The sequence below is a fragment of the Pongo pygmaeus genome, chromosome 10 (genome assembly GCF_028885625.2).
Source record: "Pongo pygmaeus isolate AG05252 chromosome 10, NHGRI_mPonPyg2-v2.0_pri, whole genome shotgun sequence".
Classification (NCBI taxonomy): Eukaryota; Metazoa; Chordata; class Mammalia; order Primates; family Hominidae; genus Pongo; species Pongo pygmaeus.
In genome coordinates this window covers 83614675-83626809 of record NC_072383.2, presented here as the reverse complement: position 1 = coordinate 83626809, position 12135 = coordinate 83614675, and the positions used below count along the sequence as shown (strand labels likewise).

At 35.9% G+C, this 12135-nt stretch overlaps 1 long non-coding RNA gene across 1 annotated transcript in view; it reads right to left on the bottom strand.

Moving 5' to 3' along the window:
• LOC129009484 (uncharacterized) overlaps nt 1–12135 on the bottom strand; it is a 162867-nt gene that overhangs the window by 66971 nt on the left and 83761 nt on the right. The window contains exon 5 of the long non-coding RNA XR_008492783.1: nt 8077–8163. This is a non-coding gene — a long non-coding RNA (uncharacterized LOC129009484). The remainder of the gene's footprint in view (nt 1–8076; nt 8164–12135) is intronic.

Sequence of the window (12135 nt, the reverse complement as noted above, 5' to 3'; positions counted from 1 at the left end):
GAGACTATAAATTGACAGTCATATCACCACCATTATCATTAGCATTTATTTCATTCCTATCTAGGTAAGTGCTGATTTACAATATGATAGAAGGTGAAATATCTTATTCTTTCAGAAAAAGGCAGAATAATATCTTCATGATCTTGAAATTGGCAAAATTTTGTTAAATGGACACAGAAAGAGTTATAAGAAAAAAATGGATAATTAAAAACACACTAGAATTAAAAATTTCTTTTCTCCAAAACAGAGCATTAAAACTGATAAGGGAAAAGGCAAGGCACAGAGTATAATAATATGCTTGTAGATGAGGATAGACATTCTAGAAGAGCACTATACAAGAGAACTTTCTGCAATGTCTGTAACTGAGCTAGCTGTAAAACATGGTAGCCACCAGTTGTGCATATATATTGATTACTTGACATAGGACTAGTATGACTGAGGAGTCAAATTTAAAATTTATTTAATTTTAAATGAAAATTTATTTAACTTTTTAAAAATATTGCCAGTGGCTACTATATTAGACAGTGCATTACAAATGGGTTTTAGAGACTTATGTATACTTGCTTATTAGAACCCAAGCCTCCTAACTCCAGATGTACTCCCCTATGATATCATAACAAGTATATATTTCTAGCCAGTTTTGGCCTTCACAATGAAGACATATACATTATTAGAAATAAGTTTGTGTTTTACTCATTTTATTCTTTAAGCTCTATTTCCACTAGTTAATTTTACTCATCCAATTGTCATATGTAATAGCTATTGAAATAGCTAAAATAATCATTTTCATCAATTTTTAAATCAAATTTTATCAAATTTATAAATTTTGCTTCCCTGAAGAAGCATCATGAAATAGTGAAGACAAACAAATTAAACTCAAAGTCAAATTTTGCAGGATTTTTTTTAATTAGCTACAAGTTGTCTTTTTAATTACATTTTAAAACTTTGTCCAAATTATTGGAAGCTGCTTTGCAAATAAGCTTGGTTTCAAAAACAAAAAAAAGAAAGGAAGAAAGAAAGAAAAAAAGAAAAAATCCTTATTTGGTGTGATTTGAGAGGTGCTAGAAGATAATTTAGTCATAAAATCTCTTTCCACTAGGCTAGGATCACTGTCATTGGTCTTTGGTGTTTACCATAAACATCTATTTGCATCATCAGTACCATTAATAAATAGCAATCAGATTAATCAATTTCAGCATTAGAACTCTGATTTTAAAATCAAATTATGATTAGTATAAAGAGTTCTGTCTTTACTATCGACAGCAATAATAGCTTCTATAAGTCAATGCTTACTATATGCTAGTCATTATACTGGACACATTACATGTTTAATCCAAATGTTAGCTTCAAGTATCTCTTTCCTATATGAATCATCTACCTGGAAGTTGTTTCTCTGTCATATTTGAGTTCTGCATTAGGCTCTTACTGGTCACTACCTAGAAACTGGTATCTATTGGATGCCATTCTACCCAGTCCCTTAATTTCACATGGATGACTACTAAGACTTTTACATATATGACAGAATTGATTGAAAAGTTGAGGCATTACTGAAGAGAATAAAGTTACAACATAGAAAAAAACAACAAAAAAATCCCTAACACACTGTGCTAAGTATGACTGTTCTCATAGTGCTAAAGAAAATAACTACAGGCCGGGCGTGGTGGCTCACAACTGTAATCCCAGCACTTTGGGAGGCCGAGGTGGGCGGATCACCTGAGGTCAGGAGTTCGAGACCAGCCTGGCCAACATGGTGAAACCCCATCTCTACTAAAAAAACAAAAAATTATTTTTTGTATTTTTATATAAAATACTTTGTGCCGTGGGCGTGGTGGCAGGTGCCTGCAATCCCAGCTACTTGGGAGGCTGAGGCAGGAGAATTGCTTGACCCGGGAGGCAGAGGTTTCAGTGAACCGAAATTGGGCAGCAGGGTGAGACTCTGTCTTAAAAAACAATACCATAAATAGAAAACTACAGAAGGCAAATCCTTTATAAGACCCTTCCCTAGCTTGCTCTTGAAAGCCGCCTTTTTCTTCATTCACAGTTGTAACCTCATAGTCACTTTTAGAAAAACTCAATCTCCTAAGCCTGAGTCTATCTCTTCCTTTCTTTCTTCCTTTTTTTTTGAGATGTCTCTGTCACCCAAGCTGGAGTGTAGTGGTGCGATCTTGGTCACTTGCAACCTCCGCCTCCCAGGTTCGAGCAATTCTCCTGCCCCAGCCTCCCTAGCAGATGGGATTACAGGGCACCTGCCCCCACATCCAGCTAATTTTTATTTTTATTTTTATTTTTTATTTTTAGTAGATATGGGGGTTTTACCATGTTGGCTAGGCTGGTCTCTAACTCCTGATCTCAGGTGATCGGCTCACCTCAGCCTCCAAAGTGTTGGGATTATGGGCATGAGCCACTGCACCCAGCCCATCTTTCTTTCTTAACACTATAAGTTTATTGAACAAAATGCCACAATTGTGCATTTCTCTGACTCAGAGCTATGCAATGCTATAGAAGCCAGGAGCTTCAAAAAACTATGTTGAAATGGACATCAGCATTCCAAGGTCGAAGCTTCCTCACTCATCAAACTTGTTGACGGATAACTACTGTTTGAAATGCTTGTGCTCGCACACACTCAAAACAACTTCTTAGGATGAACAAAATTTCTCATTGCCAGTGTCAAGTAAATCACATTAATGAAGATGTTAATTTTCCTAAAGACAAAATAATCCACAGAGTCTACTGCCTTGAAATGCAAATCCATATTCCTACTTCCAAGCTGACACACAAAGAAAATCGGCACATTGTATTTTCCAGATATGGCTGAAGCAATATTTCTAGTCCCTAACATTCTTTCACAATCTTGACATTCCTCATCCATAAGTTAAATTTCTTTGCATTCTCCTCGAACCTGGTAAGGTTTTGACCATCCTGATAAATAGAATATGTCATAAGTGACATTGATCTCTGAAGCTAGGTTATGAAAACAGATACAGCGGCTACCTGGCTTTCTCTTGGAATATTCACTATTAGAACCCAGCCACCAGGTAGGGCATGGTGGCTTGTGCCTATAATCCCAGAACTTTGGGAGACCAAGGTGGGCAGATCATCTGAGGTGAAACCCCATCTCTACTAATACAAAAAATTAGCTGGGCATGGTGGTATACACCTGTAATCCCAGCTACTCCAGAGGCTGAGGTATGAGAATTGCTTGAACCCAGGAGATGGAGGTTGCAGTGAGGCGAAATCATGACACTGCACTCCAGCCTGGACAACAAAGTGAGACTCTGTCAAAAAAAACCCCAAAAAACCAGCCACTATGTTGTGAGAAAGCCCATACCACTTGGAGAGCCCATATGGCAAGTGTTTAAGCCAACAGCCTCAACTGAAGTCTAAACTAGCATCATCCACCAGTGTTCCTGAGGAATTAAGCTTTCCCAGCTTTCTACAATACTGTTTTACTCAAAAGTTATCTCCCTATCTCTCGAAGATATTCAAGGACTCCTCAGTCAGATTTTTGCCGACTTTTCAGGAAGAATCATTGACTTCCTTTTCCTTCACCAAATTTGACTCCTTCTCCATGAGCACAAAAGCAAGCACCCTGCTTTCATTCCATCCCATTGCTCCTCCTGTCATTTTCAATCTCTCACTGTCTAAGTTCTACTCTTTCTTCAAGCTCCACAAATCACACCTCTTTAAATAAGACTCACCTTGGATTTCCACCCCTCACTCAACTCTCCCTTCCCTGAACTTCTGGAATTTTCCCTAGGATAGCAACTTGAAAGTGCACTTGAGCTACTGAGTATTTCTACTTAAATTTTATGAATGTGACTACAGTCAGATCAAGTCAAGCATACTAAAAATCTTCCAGCCTTTATACATATGCCGTTATCTGTTTTGAATCCTTTTCGGCAACTCATCACACACCCTTCAATTCTATGCTTAAATGTCACTTCCTCAGGAAAGTCTTACTTCATCTTTCAATCTAGCTTAGGTCTACAAAACAAAATCAATAAAGGCATAACAAAATATCAACAAAAACTGTCATCATTGAAACAAGCAAAATGCCTTTTTCAAACCAATACTCCTGAGAAGATCATCTGGCTGACTCAGAATTGCTTAGCTTTCTCTCTTTTTTGACAAGTTAGACATTCTGTTTGGTTAGAATGGGCAAATGTCTGTTAAGAAAAGAACATCTAAGATTCAACTTGAAATTGATCCCTGAGTGGTACTGCGGTGTTCACCCCATTATACATGTGAGTGATGTTTGTGGTGGGTGGGGGAACACCAGGGGAAAAGGCTATGTAATCTGTCTTGGTCTATGAAAGGCAGACAGAAGGAAAAGACTGCAGGAGTTAAATTTGCAGAGAAATAGAGATTTTAGTAGGAATATGGAATTAGGGAAAGAGATGACTCTCAGAAAAGAAGTCTGGAGGAATCTGCATGGCTATGAGGAGAATATCCATTTTCTCAGAGAACATGATAGAAGATTAATATTTATTTTTAATTCCATGTAGAGGGTGACTCCAAGCTGACATCTAGGCTTTAACTATGCTGTACTTTGACATCATGGTACTTACAGATTATGATTTTTAAAATATTTGAATAATGTGTTTTTGCTTAAAGTTTGTTTCTGCCACAGAACTGTAATTTTCCTAAGTGCAAGGTTAATGTTTCTTTCATTCATTGTTGTACAGGTTGAGAGTCCCCAATCTGAAAATCTGCAATCCAATATGTTCCCAAATCTGAAACTTTCTGAGCACTGACATGTCACCACAATAGAAAATTCTACACCTGATCTCATGTGACAGGTTGCATATATTATAAAAAATATTGTATAAAAGTACAATGTGTTTAAGATGTATAGGCATATAAATGAATTTTTTGTTTAGACTTGGGTCCCAATCTCATTATGTATATGGGGATATTCCCAAATCAAAAAAAAAAAATTCAAAAGACTTCTGGTCCCAAGAGATATGTAAAAGGGTTATTTAGCCTGTAATATTATCAATATCATCATCAAAACCAATTTCTGTTATGTACTAGGTGTTCAGCAAATATTTGTTGGTGAAGAAATAATTATCTCAAGAGGACTGTATATATTTTAGGGCAGAGAGTGTGCCTTATGATCTTTTAATCTCAATCTATCACAATGCCACACACAGTTAGGTTTTTAAAATGTTTACTCTTGATGAAAATTGCTACCATTTATTGAGAAGTTACCATAGGCTAGATGATTAAGTGTTTCATATGTTTGATCTAATCTAATAATCAAAAGCACTGTTAGTTATAGGAACTATTCTTCCCATTTTCCAAATTAGGTAATGGAAATGCAGAGATATTAGTAAATTAACCTAAGTCATGTAATCTGTAAATAATGGTATCAAGATTCTAACCCAAGTCTGTTTAAAACCTGTGCTTTTGTTTTGTCAACTAGTGAACTAGTTTTCTTTGGAACTGTTATAATTCACTGATATTTGCTGAGCACGCCTCATTTTAAGCCGCATTTTTTTTTAACCAGCATTATGAGAATGTTTATTTTGACAAATAAATGCAGTACAATGAATTTCACCAGAAAAGTTTTTAAAAGTAGGTAAAAATAAATATATTTACAAATTATTATAGAAACAATACAAAAGAAGATTAAAATTCTCAGTGAGGAAAAATCAAAATATGCCCAATCATATAAAGGCTCTTCCTTTGCAAGAAGTGGGGATAAAGCTGAAGATCCAGTTTGGTTTTGCTGCTGAAAAATGTACAGAATACTTAGAAAAACCAGTTGCGGTCAAACGTTGTAAGCCCACTACCCGTACCTGCCTATTTTTGATCTGAGAAAAGTTGATGACCACAGTGCAAGATAGAGCTGAAGATAGGACAGCCAGGCGTTCTCCATCCAAAGTCCATCATCCTACATTAATCTTTAAGTAAAAGCAGAAGAAAAGCAAGCCCTTAGTGAGGTATGAACTCTGCAGCCAGGTGACTGGATCTCCTCCATTGTAGTGCTCAGAATCGTTTATTTTTTGGCTGGCAGAACAACTTCATAGATCAACTGCCTTTAGCAAATGCCAGCTGCCTCACAGCCTTCACGAGCAGGGTCTGACACTGACCAACAGTCCTATCAGAAACTCAAGGTCTGTGTGATGTGGCAACTGTCGGCTATACCTGGAAAGCCCTTGAGGACATGAGAGGTAAAGGAAAGCACCAGGGTTTGCCCATTACTACATGTAATATGGAGATAAGGTCAGGGAAAGAGGAGATGATTATGAAGCAAAACCAAATCACCTACTGCACAGTTTGACTTATATCTGGTTCTGGTTGGTCATACAAGGTGGGTGGTGGGCTATGGGGCACATAACTACATCCTGCAGAAGAGTTTGGCCCTAATGTGTGCTCTATTTATACTACTTGTGCACTTCTTTCTTTTAGCCAAGACTGACCTGAAATGGGATTTGTACATGCAGGTATGGAGAAAGATACAGAAATTAAAGCTAGAAGAAAGAAGACGGAAAACCAACTCAACAAGCTAAAAGTAAAGGCATTTATCTAATACGAACCTTGACTACATCTCACTGGAATTTAAATCTTTACATGAGATTTTCTATTTACGGTTGATAGCTCATGTAGCACACAAGAGCTGAGCATTATTAAACTGAAATGAATGTCCTATATAGCTGTATAGACTCCGGTTCCAGAAATAATCAGAATAGTTTATAGGGGTTGTTAATAACAGGCCATAACCAAAGAATACTATTAAGCGAAATGATACCTTTCTGGAATTTTGAAAGATTTGGGACAAGAAATACCTTCTTCAAAAGCTGTGTAAAATTATGCAAAAAAAAAAAAAAAAAAAAAACCTGGTTGTAGAGAAATTATTGTGGTCAGTGGACGATTGAATACATAGTGGTAGAAAATATTTTATTCCTGATAATTATTCCAAAAAAATATAAGTTTACCAGTGTAGATAAAATCTTTCAATAGCTCAAAAGTTTCTACAGCTCTCTGTAATGCAAAATTGTCTACCAACAGGCAGAACCAGCACGGTCTGACTGACATGAAGCACTATAAACTGGTAATCTGATTAGAAGAATAGTAGTTCTGAATTAATTAACCCTTAAGTGATATTTTTTAAATTAGATTTTCAGTTTCCGGGTCTTTTAGTTTCCGGGGTCTTTTAGTTGTCTTCATGATTATGGACTTTGAGCGCCACCCAGTGGAGAAATGCATACAGTTTGCAATTCTTTAAAATAGTAATGTTCTTTAAAGTCTCATTATTTAATGTATGACCTCATGAACATCTGGATGAAATCTCATAATGGGAAAATTACTTTTTTTTTTTTCATTTTTTCCTGCAGCCTAGGAAGCCAGTAGGACACTGTTCGGGCACCCTAGAGGAAACTCTTCAGTGCACTTCTGCAGGCAGCCATATGGTTAGAATCAGCGGGTTCACCCAGTGCCAGCTTACAACGGGCGTGTATATGAATAGCATGCAAGCAATCAGACTAGCTATGGGTTTCATATACTCCCTCTGTACAGGGTGCTTTTTACACCTTATGGAAAAGTAAGTTAGACAAGAGCTAATATTTTTCTCCCCAGTAAGGCAGCAGGACTGCCGTTAAAGTGATGTCAGAGTTTCCATTTCAGTTCCTTATTTTCAATGCTTTAGCCCTCTGCCGTAAACATTAACTCTATGAAAAAAAATACATACTCATTTATATTGCATCTCAGGCCAGGAGAACATTCTTCTTATTAAATAAATGGTCTTGAAAATAAATTAGATTGAGCATCATAAAATTCTATTTTTAGGGGAGGTGGAACCAACACAAGGGGGAATGAGGGATTTTTTTGTAAACTGTAATGTGTTTTCTTTCAAATGTTTGGGAAGAAAACAAGAGGAGTCAGAATATAGGAAGTTTGCCCAACCTTGCCTAAAAGAGCCTATCTAGTTATTCTGATTATTATAATGCTATGCAATGAGTTTATTCTATAAAAATCAGGTCAAAGCGGCATTCCCCAATCCTGCCCTCCTAAATAACACAAACAGGTAATTTAGAAAATATTTCTGAGTAAACAAGCAAACGCTCCCCTCACCCTGTCCAGTGGTACTCCAGCTCTCAGAGTCACGGCTCAAGCAGATTGAGGTTTCTGTGGTATGGCCTCTCCCCATGCAGTCAGTACCTGTTACCATGATTAAAAAAAAGCATGCCAGTCTTCCTTGTGGTCTGAAAAGTTCCAGTTCTGAGTACTCAATTCATTTGGATGAAATAGATTTTTTTTAAGATTAAAAAACACTCCGCTGTCTGATCAAGGCCACGTTTTTCTTTCGTATGATCTGCATTCCCTGTGTAAAAAGGAGTTGGTAGTAACCGCAGATCTCTGCCTCTGAAGGTTAAAAGAAAAAGAAAAATAAAGAAAAGAAGAAGGAAGACAATGACAGGAAGAGGAGGAAGATGAGAGAAGAAAGAAAGCAAGAGAAAGAGAAAAAAGAAAAAATAAAGAAAGAAAAAGAAAGAAGGAAAGAAGGAAAGGAAAGAGAAAGAAAAGAAAAAAAGAAAAAGAAAGGAAAAAAATTTAAGAATTTAATATTAGGTCAAAAAAATTGTGGTTTTGGCATAAAAACTGCCCTTTTAACTTCTGAAAACTTTTTTTTCTGGTTTGGAAAAGAAATAGAGCAGTTTTGTGATGAAAGGATTTATAGAGAAGGTTTTCTTGGTATTCTGGTTGGATTTATTTCAACTACTATTTAGAAAGAGAGAATATTTGTTATGTGTTTAAGTTGTTTTTATAGTGTTAGGATCATTCCATGAGAAGACTAAAGCGATTATAAGAATATTGTCTAACTTTCTGCCCATCCCCACCTCAATTTCACGAATACCAAAGTACCAGACATAAATTTAAATTTCCTGAATTGTGAAGAAGTTTGTTAGCCATGGTGTCATCTGTATTTTTTCCTTATGTCTCTGTATTTCCTTGTAACCACCATGAGGTTTATAGATGCTTTACATTTTTTAAAGTGTATTTTGTCTTTTTATATTATTTACTTCTCTCATCTTTCTAAGACATGAAGAACTACATAATTTGAGGTCATAAGAATGAGGGCTATACAGGAAAACTAATTCAAGGCTTCAGATTCAGGGCAGGCAGTTTAGGACACAACACTTATTATCATCTCCCTGAACCTCAGACGTTATCAGTCTGCAAGAGAAATTTAATCCTGAACATAAATTGCATTTCCTAAAAAAACATAATCTTGCCTTAAGACACCAACCTCCCTGATTACAGGGAATGTCTGTGTTTACACATTTGTACAGAGCATGCTGACTGTATTAGTGTCCTAGGAAACAAACTGTGTGCTGCTCAAGACCTGCTGCAAGCACTAAGGAGAGAAAGAAAAAGAAATTTTGAAATCAGACCCCCGATCTCCAACTCCTTTCAAATTCTTGAAGCACATTAGCTTTACTACTGCATGATGTACACGGTAGTATTTCTTCTAATGAAATCTGACTAAAAGTTTAAATGAGTTTAATGCATGAAATGTATAAATAAAATGTGGCCTTGATTAAATTTAGACTTGATACATAACTTAAATGGGTAGCCCAAGAATAGCATTGGTATCATGTGTCTAGACCTTTTCAGGCTTTGCAAAAGTAGTTTGGATTTTATCAGTTAGTGCAGAGCACTTTCTATCAGGAGCACAGTATATATAAAAAGCTGAAATATGCGAAAGTACTGTGGAGAAAAGTGAGCGTAATTGAAAAGAAGCGACTGAGAAAATAACACATTAAAAGGCGACCGCAGAGTGGAATTTTGAAGTGTTGATTTGCAAAGAGCAATTTACATAGGTAAAACATTCTATTTGCCGTTTCTTCTGGATTTATTTTCGTTTCATGACTTTGGAAAAATCTCTTAATTTCATGAAGCCTCAGTTTTCCCCAGTCGTTGGATCCAGATGCCTTATTTGCCTACTTTCTAGTTGTTAGAAGGATTAGAATGAGAAAACAAATACAAAAGGATTTGGATTCTGTAGAGTGCTTATAAATCTAAGGCATTATCATTACAATAATTTCAGCTATATATCTAATACACTGCTTTTCAGTGTGTTGAAAATACACAGTTGGCTTTTTTCTTAAGGATTTATCCAAAAGTCTACAAGACCAAATCCATTACTCATATAAAACTCTTTGACCACATGACACAGAAAAGAGACCTTTTCAGAAATGAACTTTTCCGCTAGTGTATTAGATATGTAACCCATAATTTGTAATAGGTAGGGCTAAAGCTATTAGACATATTAAATGGATTTTAAAAGCAGCTTTTGGGAAACTACATAAATTAGTAGTAAAATGTATGGTCTTTGAAGTCAGCCATCCTCAGCTTCAATCCTGCCTCTACTTACTTGCTGTTAAGTATCACAGCTGTACAATTAAGAATATTACTGTATCTTCATAAACTGCTTTTATATCATTTATTAAATGGAGATAAAAATACCTGCTTAATGGTTTTGCTGTGAGGATTAAATAATACGATATGTGGAGAAGTTTTAACTCATCCCTGGTATTCAATAGTAGCTATTCAAAAAAAATTCTACTTTATTTTTTAATGTTATATATATACCACATAAATACTAAAACATGCATTTCAAGGCAATCACACCCATAAATAAAAAGGAACGTATTCCACTTCAAAAGGTCAAAGAGTTATTCCTTATTGACAGTTTAAAAACGGAAGACCAGTTCTGAAGTCTCTCAAATTGAAGATGGAGAGGGGGATAAATGAAACATTGCAACATAAGGACAGCACATGATGGAGTGGCAAAAGTTTCTCTTAAACCTCCTCAGGAGAAATATTTGATGATTTTAGGCTAACCTACAGCCAAACTCTGTTTTTGTTTTGTTTTTATTTTTTCTGTTTTAAAGATTGCACAGTGCCACTCAGTTTCAGGCATCTAACAGAATGAAACCAGGTGAGTTTGAGCCAATTTTGCCTTTCATTTTTCAACTTTGTTTATTACTTTACTTAAACCACAACATTCTGAGATCTCACAAGAAAATCTGTTTCTGTGACATTTTCAGTCTGATTTCCAAACCAGAGAAAGAGGTTCAGATAAACTTGGGCTTGTTTCAAAAAAGCATCTGAGATTCTGGATGTTTATTTGAAGCAATCTGGACTCCTGACCTTTAGAGATTCCCCCACCACCCATAAAGAAAGCCTACAATGAATTTACTGTGCAAGGGTCTAGTGCTTTAGTTTCTGAATGGATAAAAATCCCCTTGGTTTCAGGGAAAGTTGTTTCCAAACACATTCAGTGGAATCAAGCCTTAAACAGATATATCGATGCCCTCCATTTAGGAAAATATATCAACCACTCAGTGCCCTAGTTCAGAAAACCTGTAATAGATTATGTATTCAATATGCTTTATGAGTTTAAAAAGTATTCATAGGTTGACACCAATAAGAAGAGGCTCTTGCTGAAGAAGGTGGAGGGTTTAATATTTCCTGGAGCACTACAGACAAATTCGGACCAAACTGCTCTCTCCCATACAGAGCTTCCTTTAACATCAATGTGGAACTTTAGAAAGTATGCCAATCCTCCCCACGTTCTTGAACTTTTTCAAAAACTGAATTCTGCCACTTTTGAAACAATGAACACTGAGAAATTGGATTTGAAACCACAGCATTAAATGCTTAAAATCTGATCCTTCTGTCAGGACCTGGGATAAATTAAACTGATGTACATTATTTTTAAAGAAAGGAAAAAAATATGGGAAGTGGGTTTTGAACCCTGAAGGCATAGAACAAAACAAGTTATGCAGGTGATACAAACCATCTTAGTTCATTCCTATAATGGCTTTCTACTTCCATATGGTGGCCCATACTGGAAGTAATTCTTAGGAAAACATGTTTGTATGTGATAAATAAAACATTATTTTAGAGGTTTCTGTTTTTATTTTCAGAGATTGCTATTTTTGAAATCGGAGTTCAGACTGCTGTTTAATTTTTTTTTTTTTACTTTGGTATTTGAGTTTATTTTTTCAAAGAGAGAGTGCTAGAGAATGTGTATAGATAGATGATAAGGGTATAAGGTGAACAATTATCAAGTGTTTGCATCAGATGAATTCAGTGCAGCTGGATGATATGTATTAGGATTTA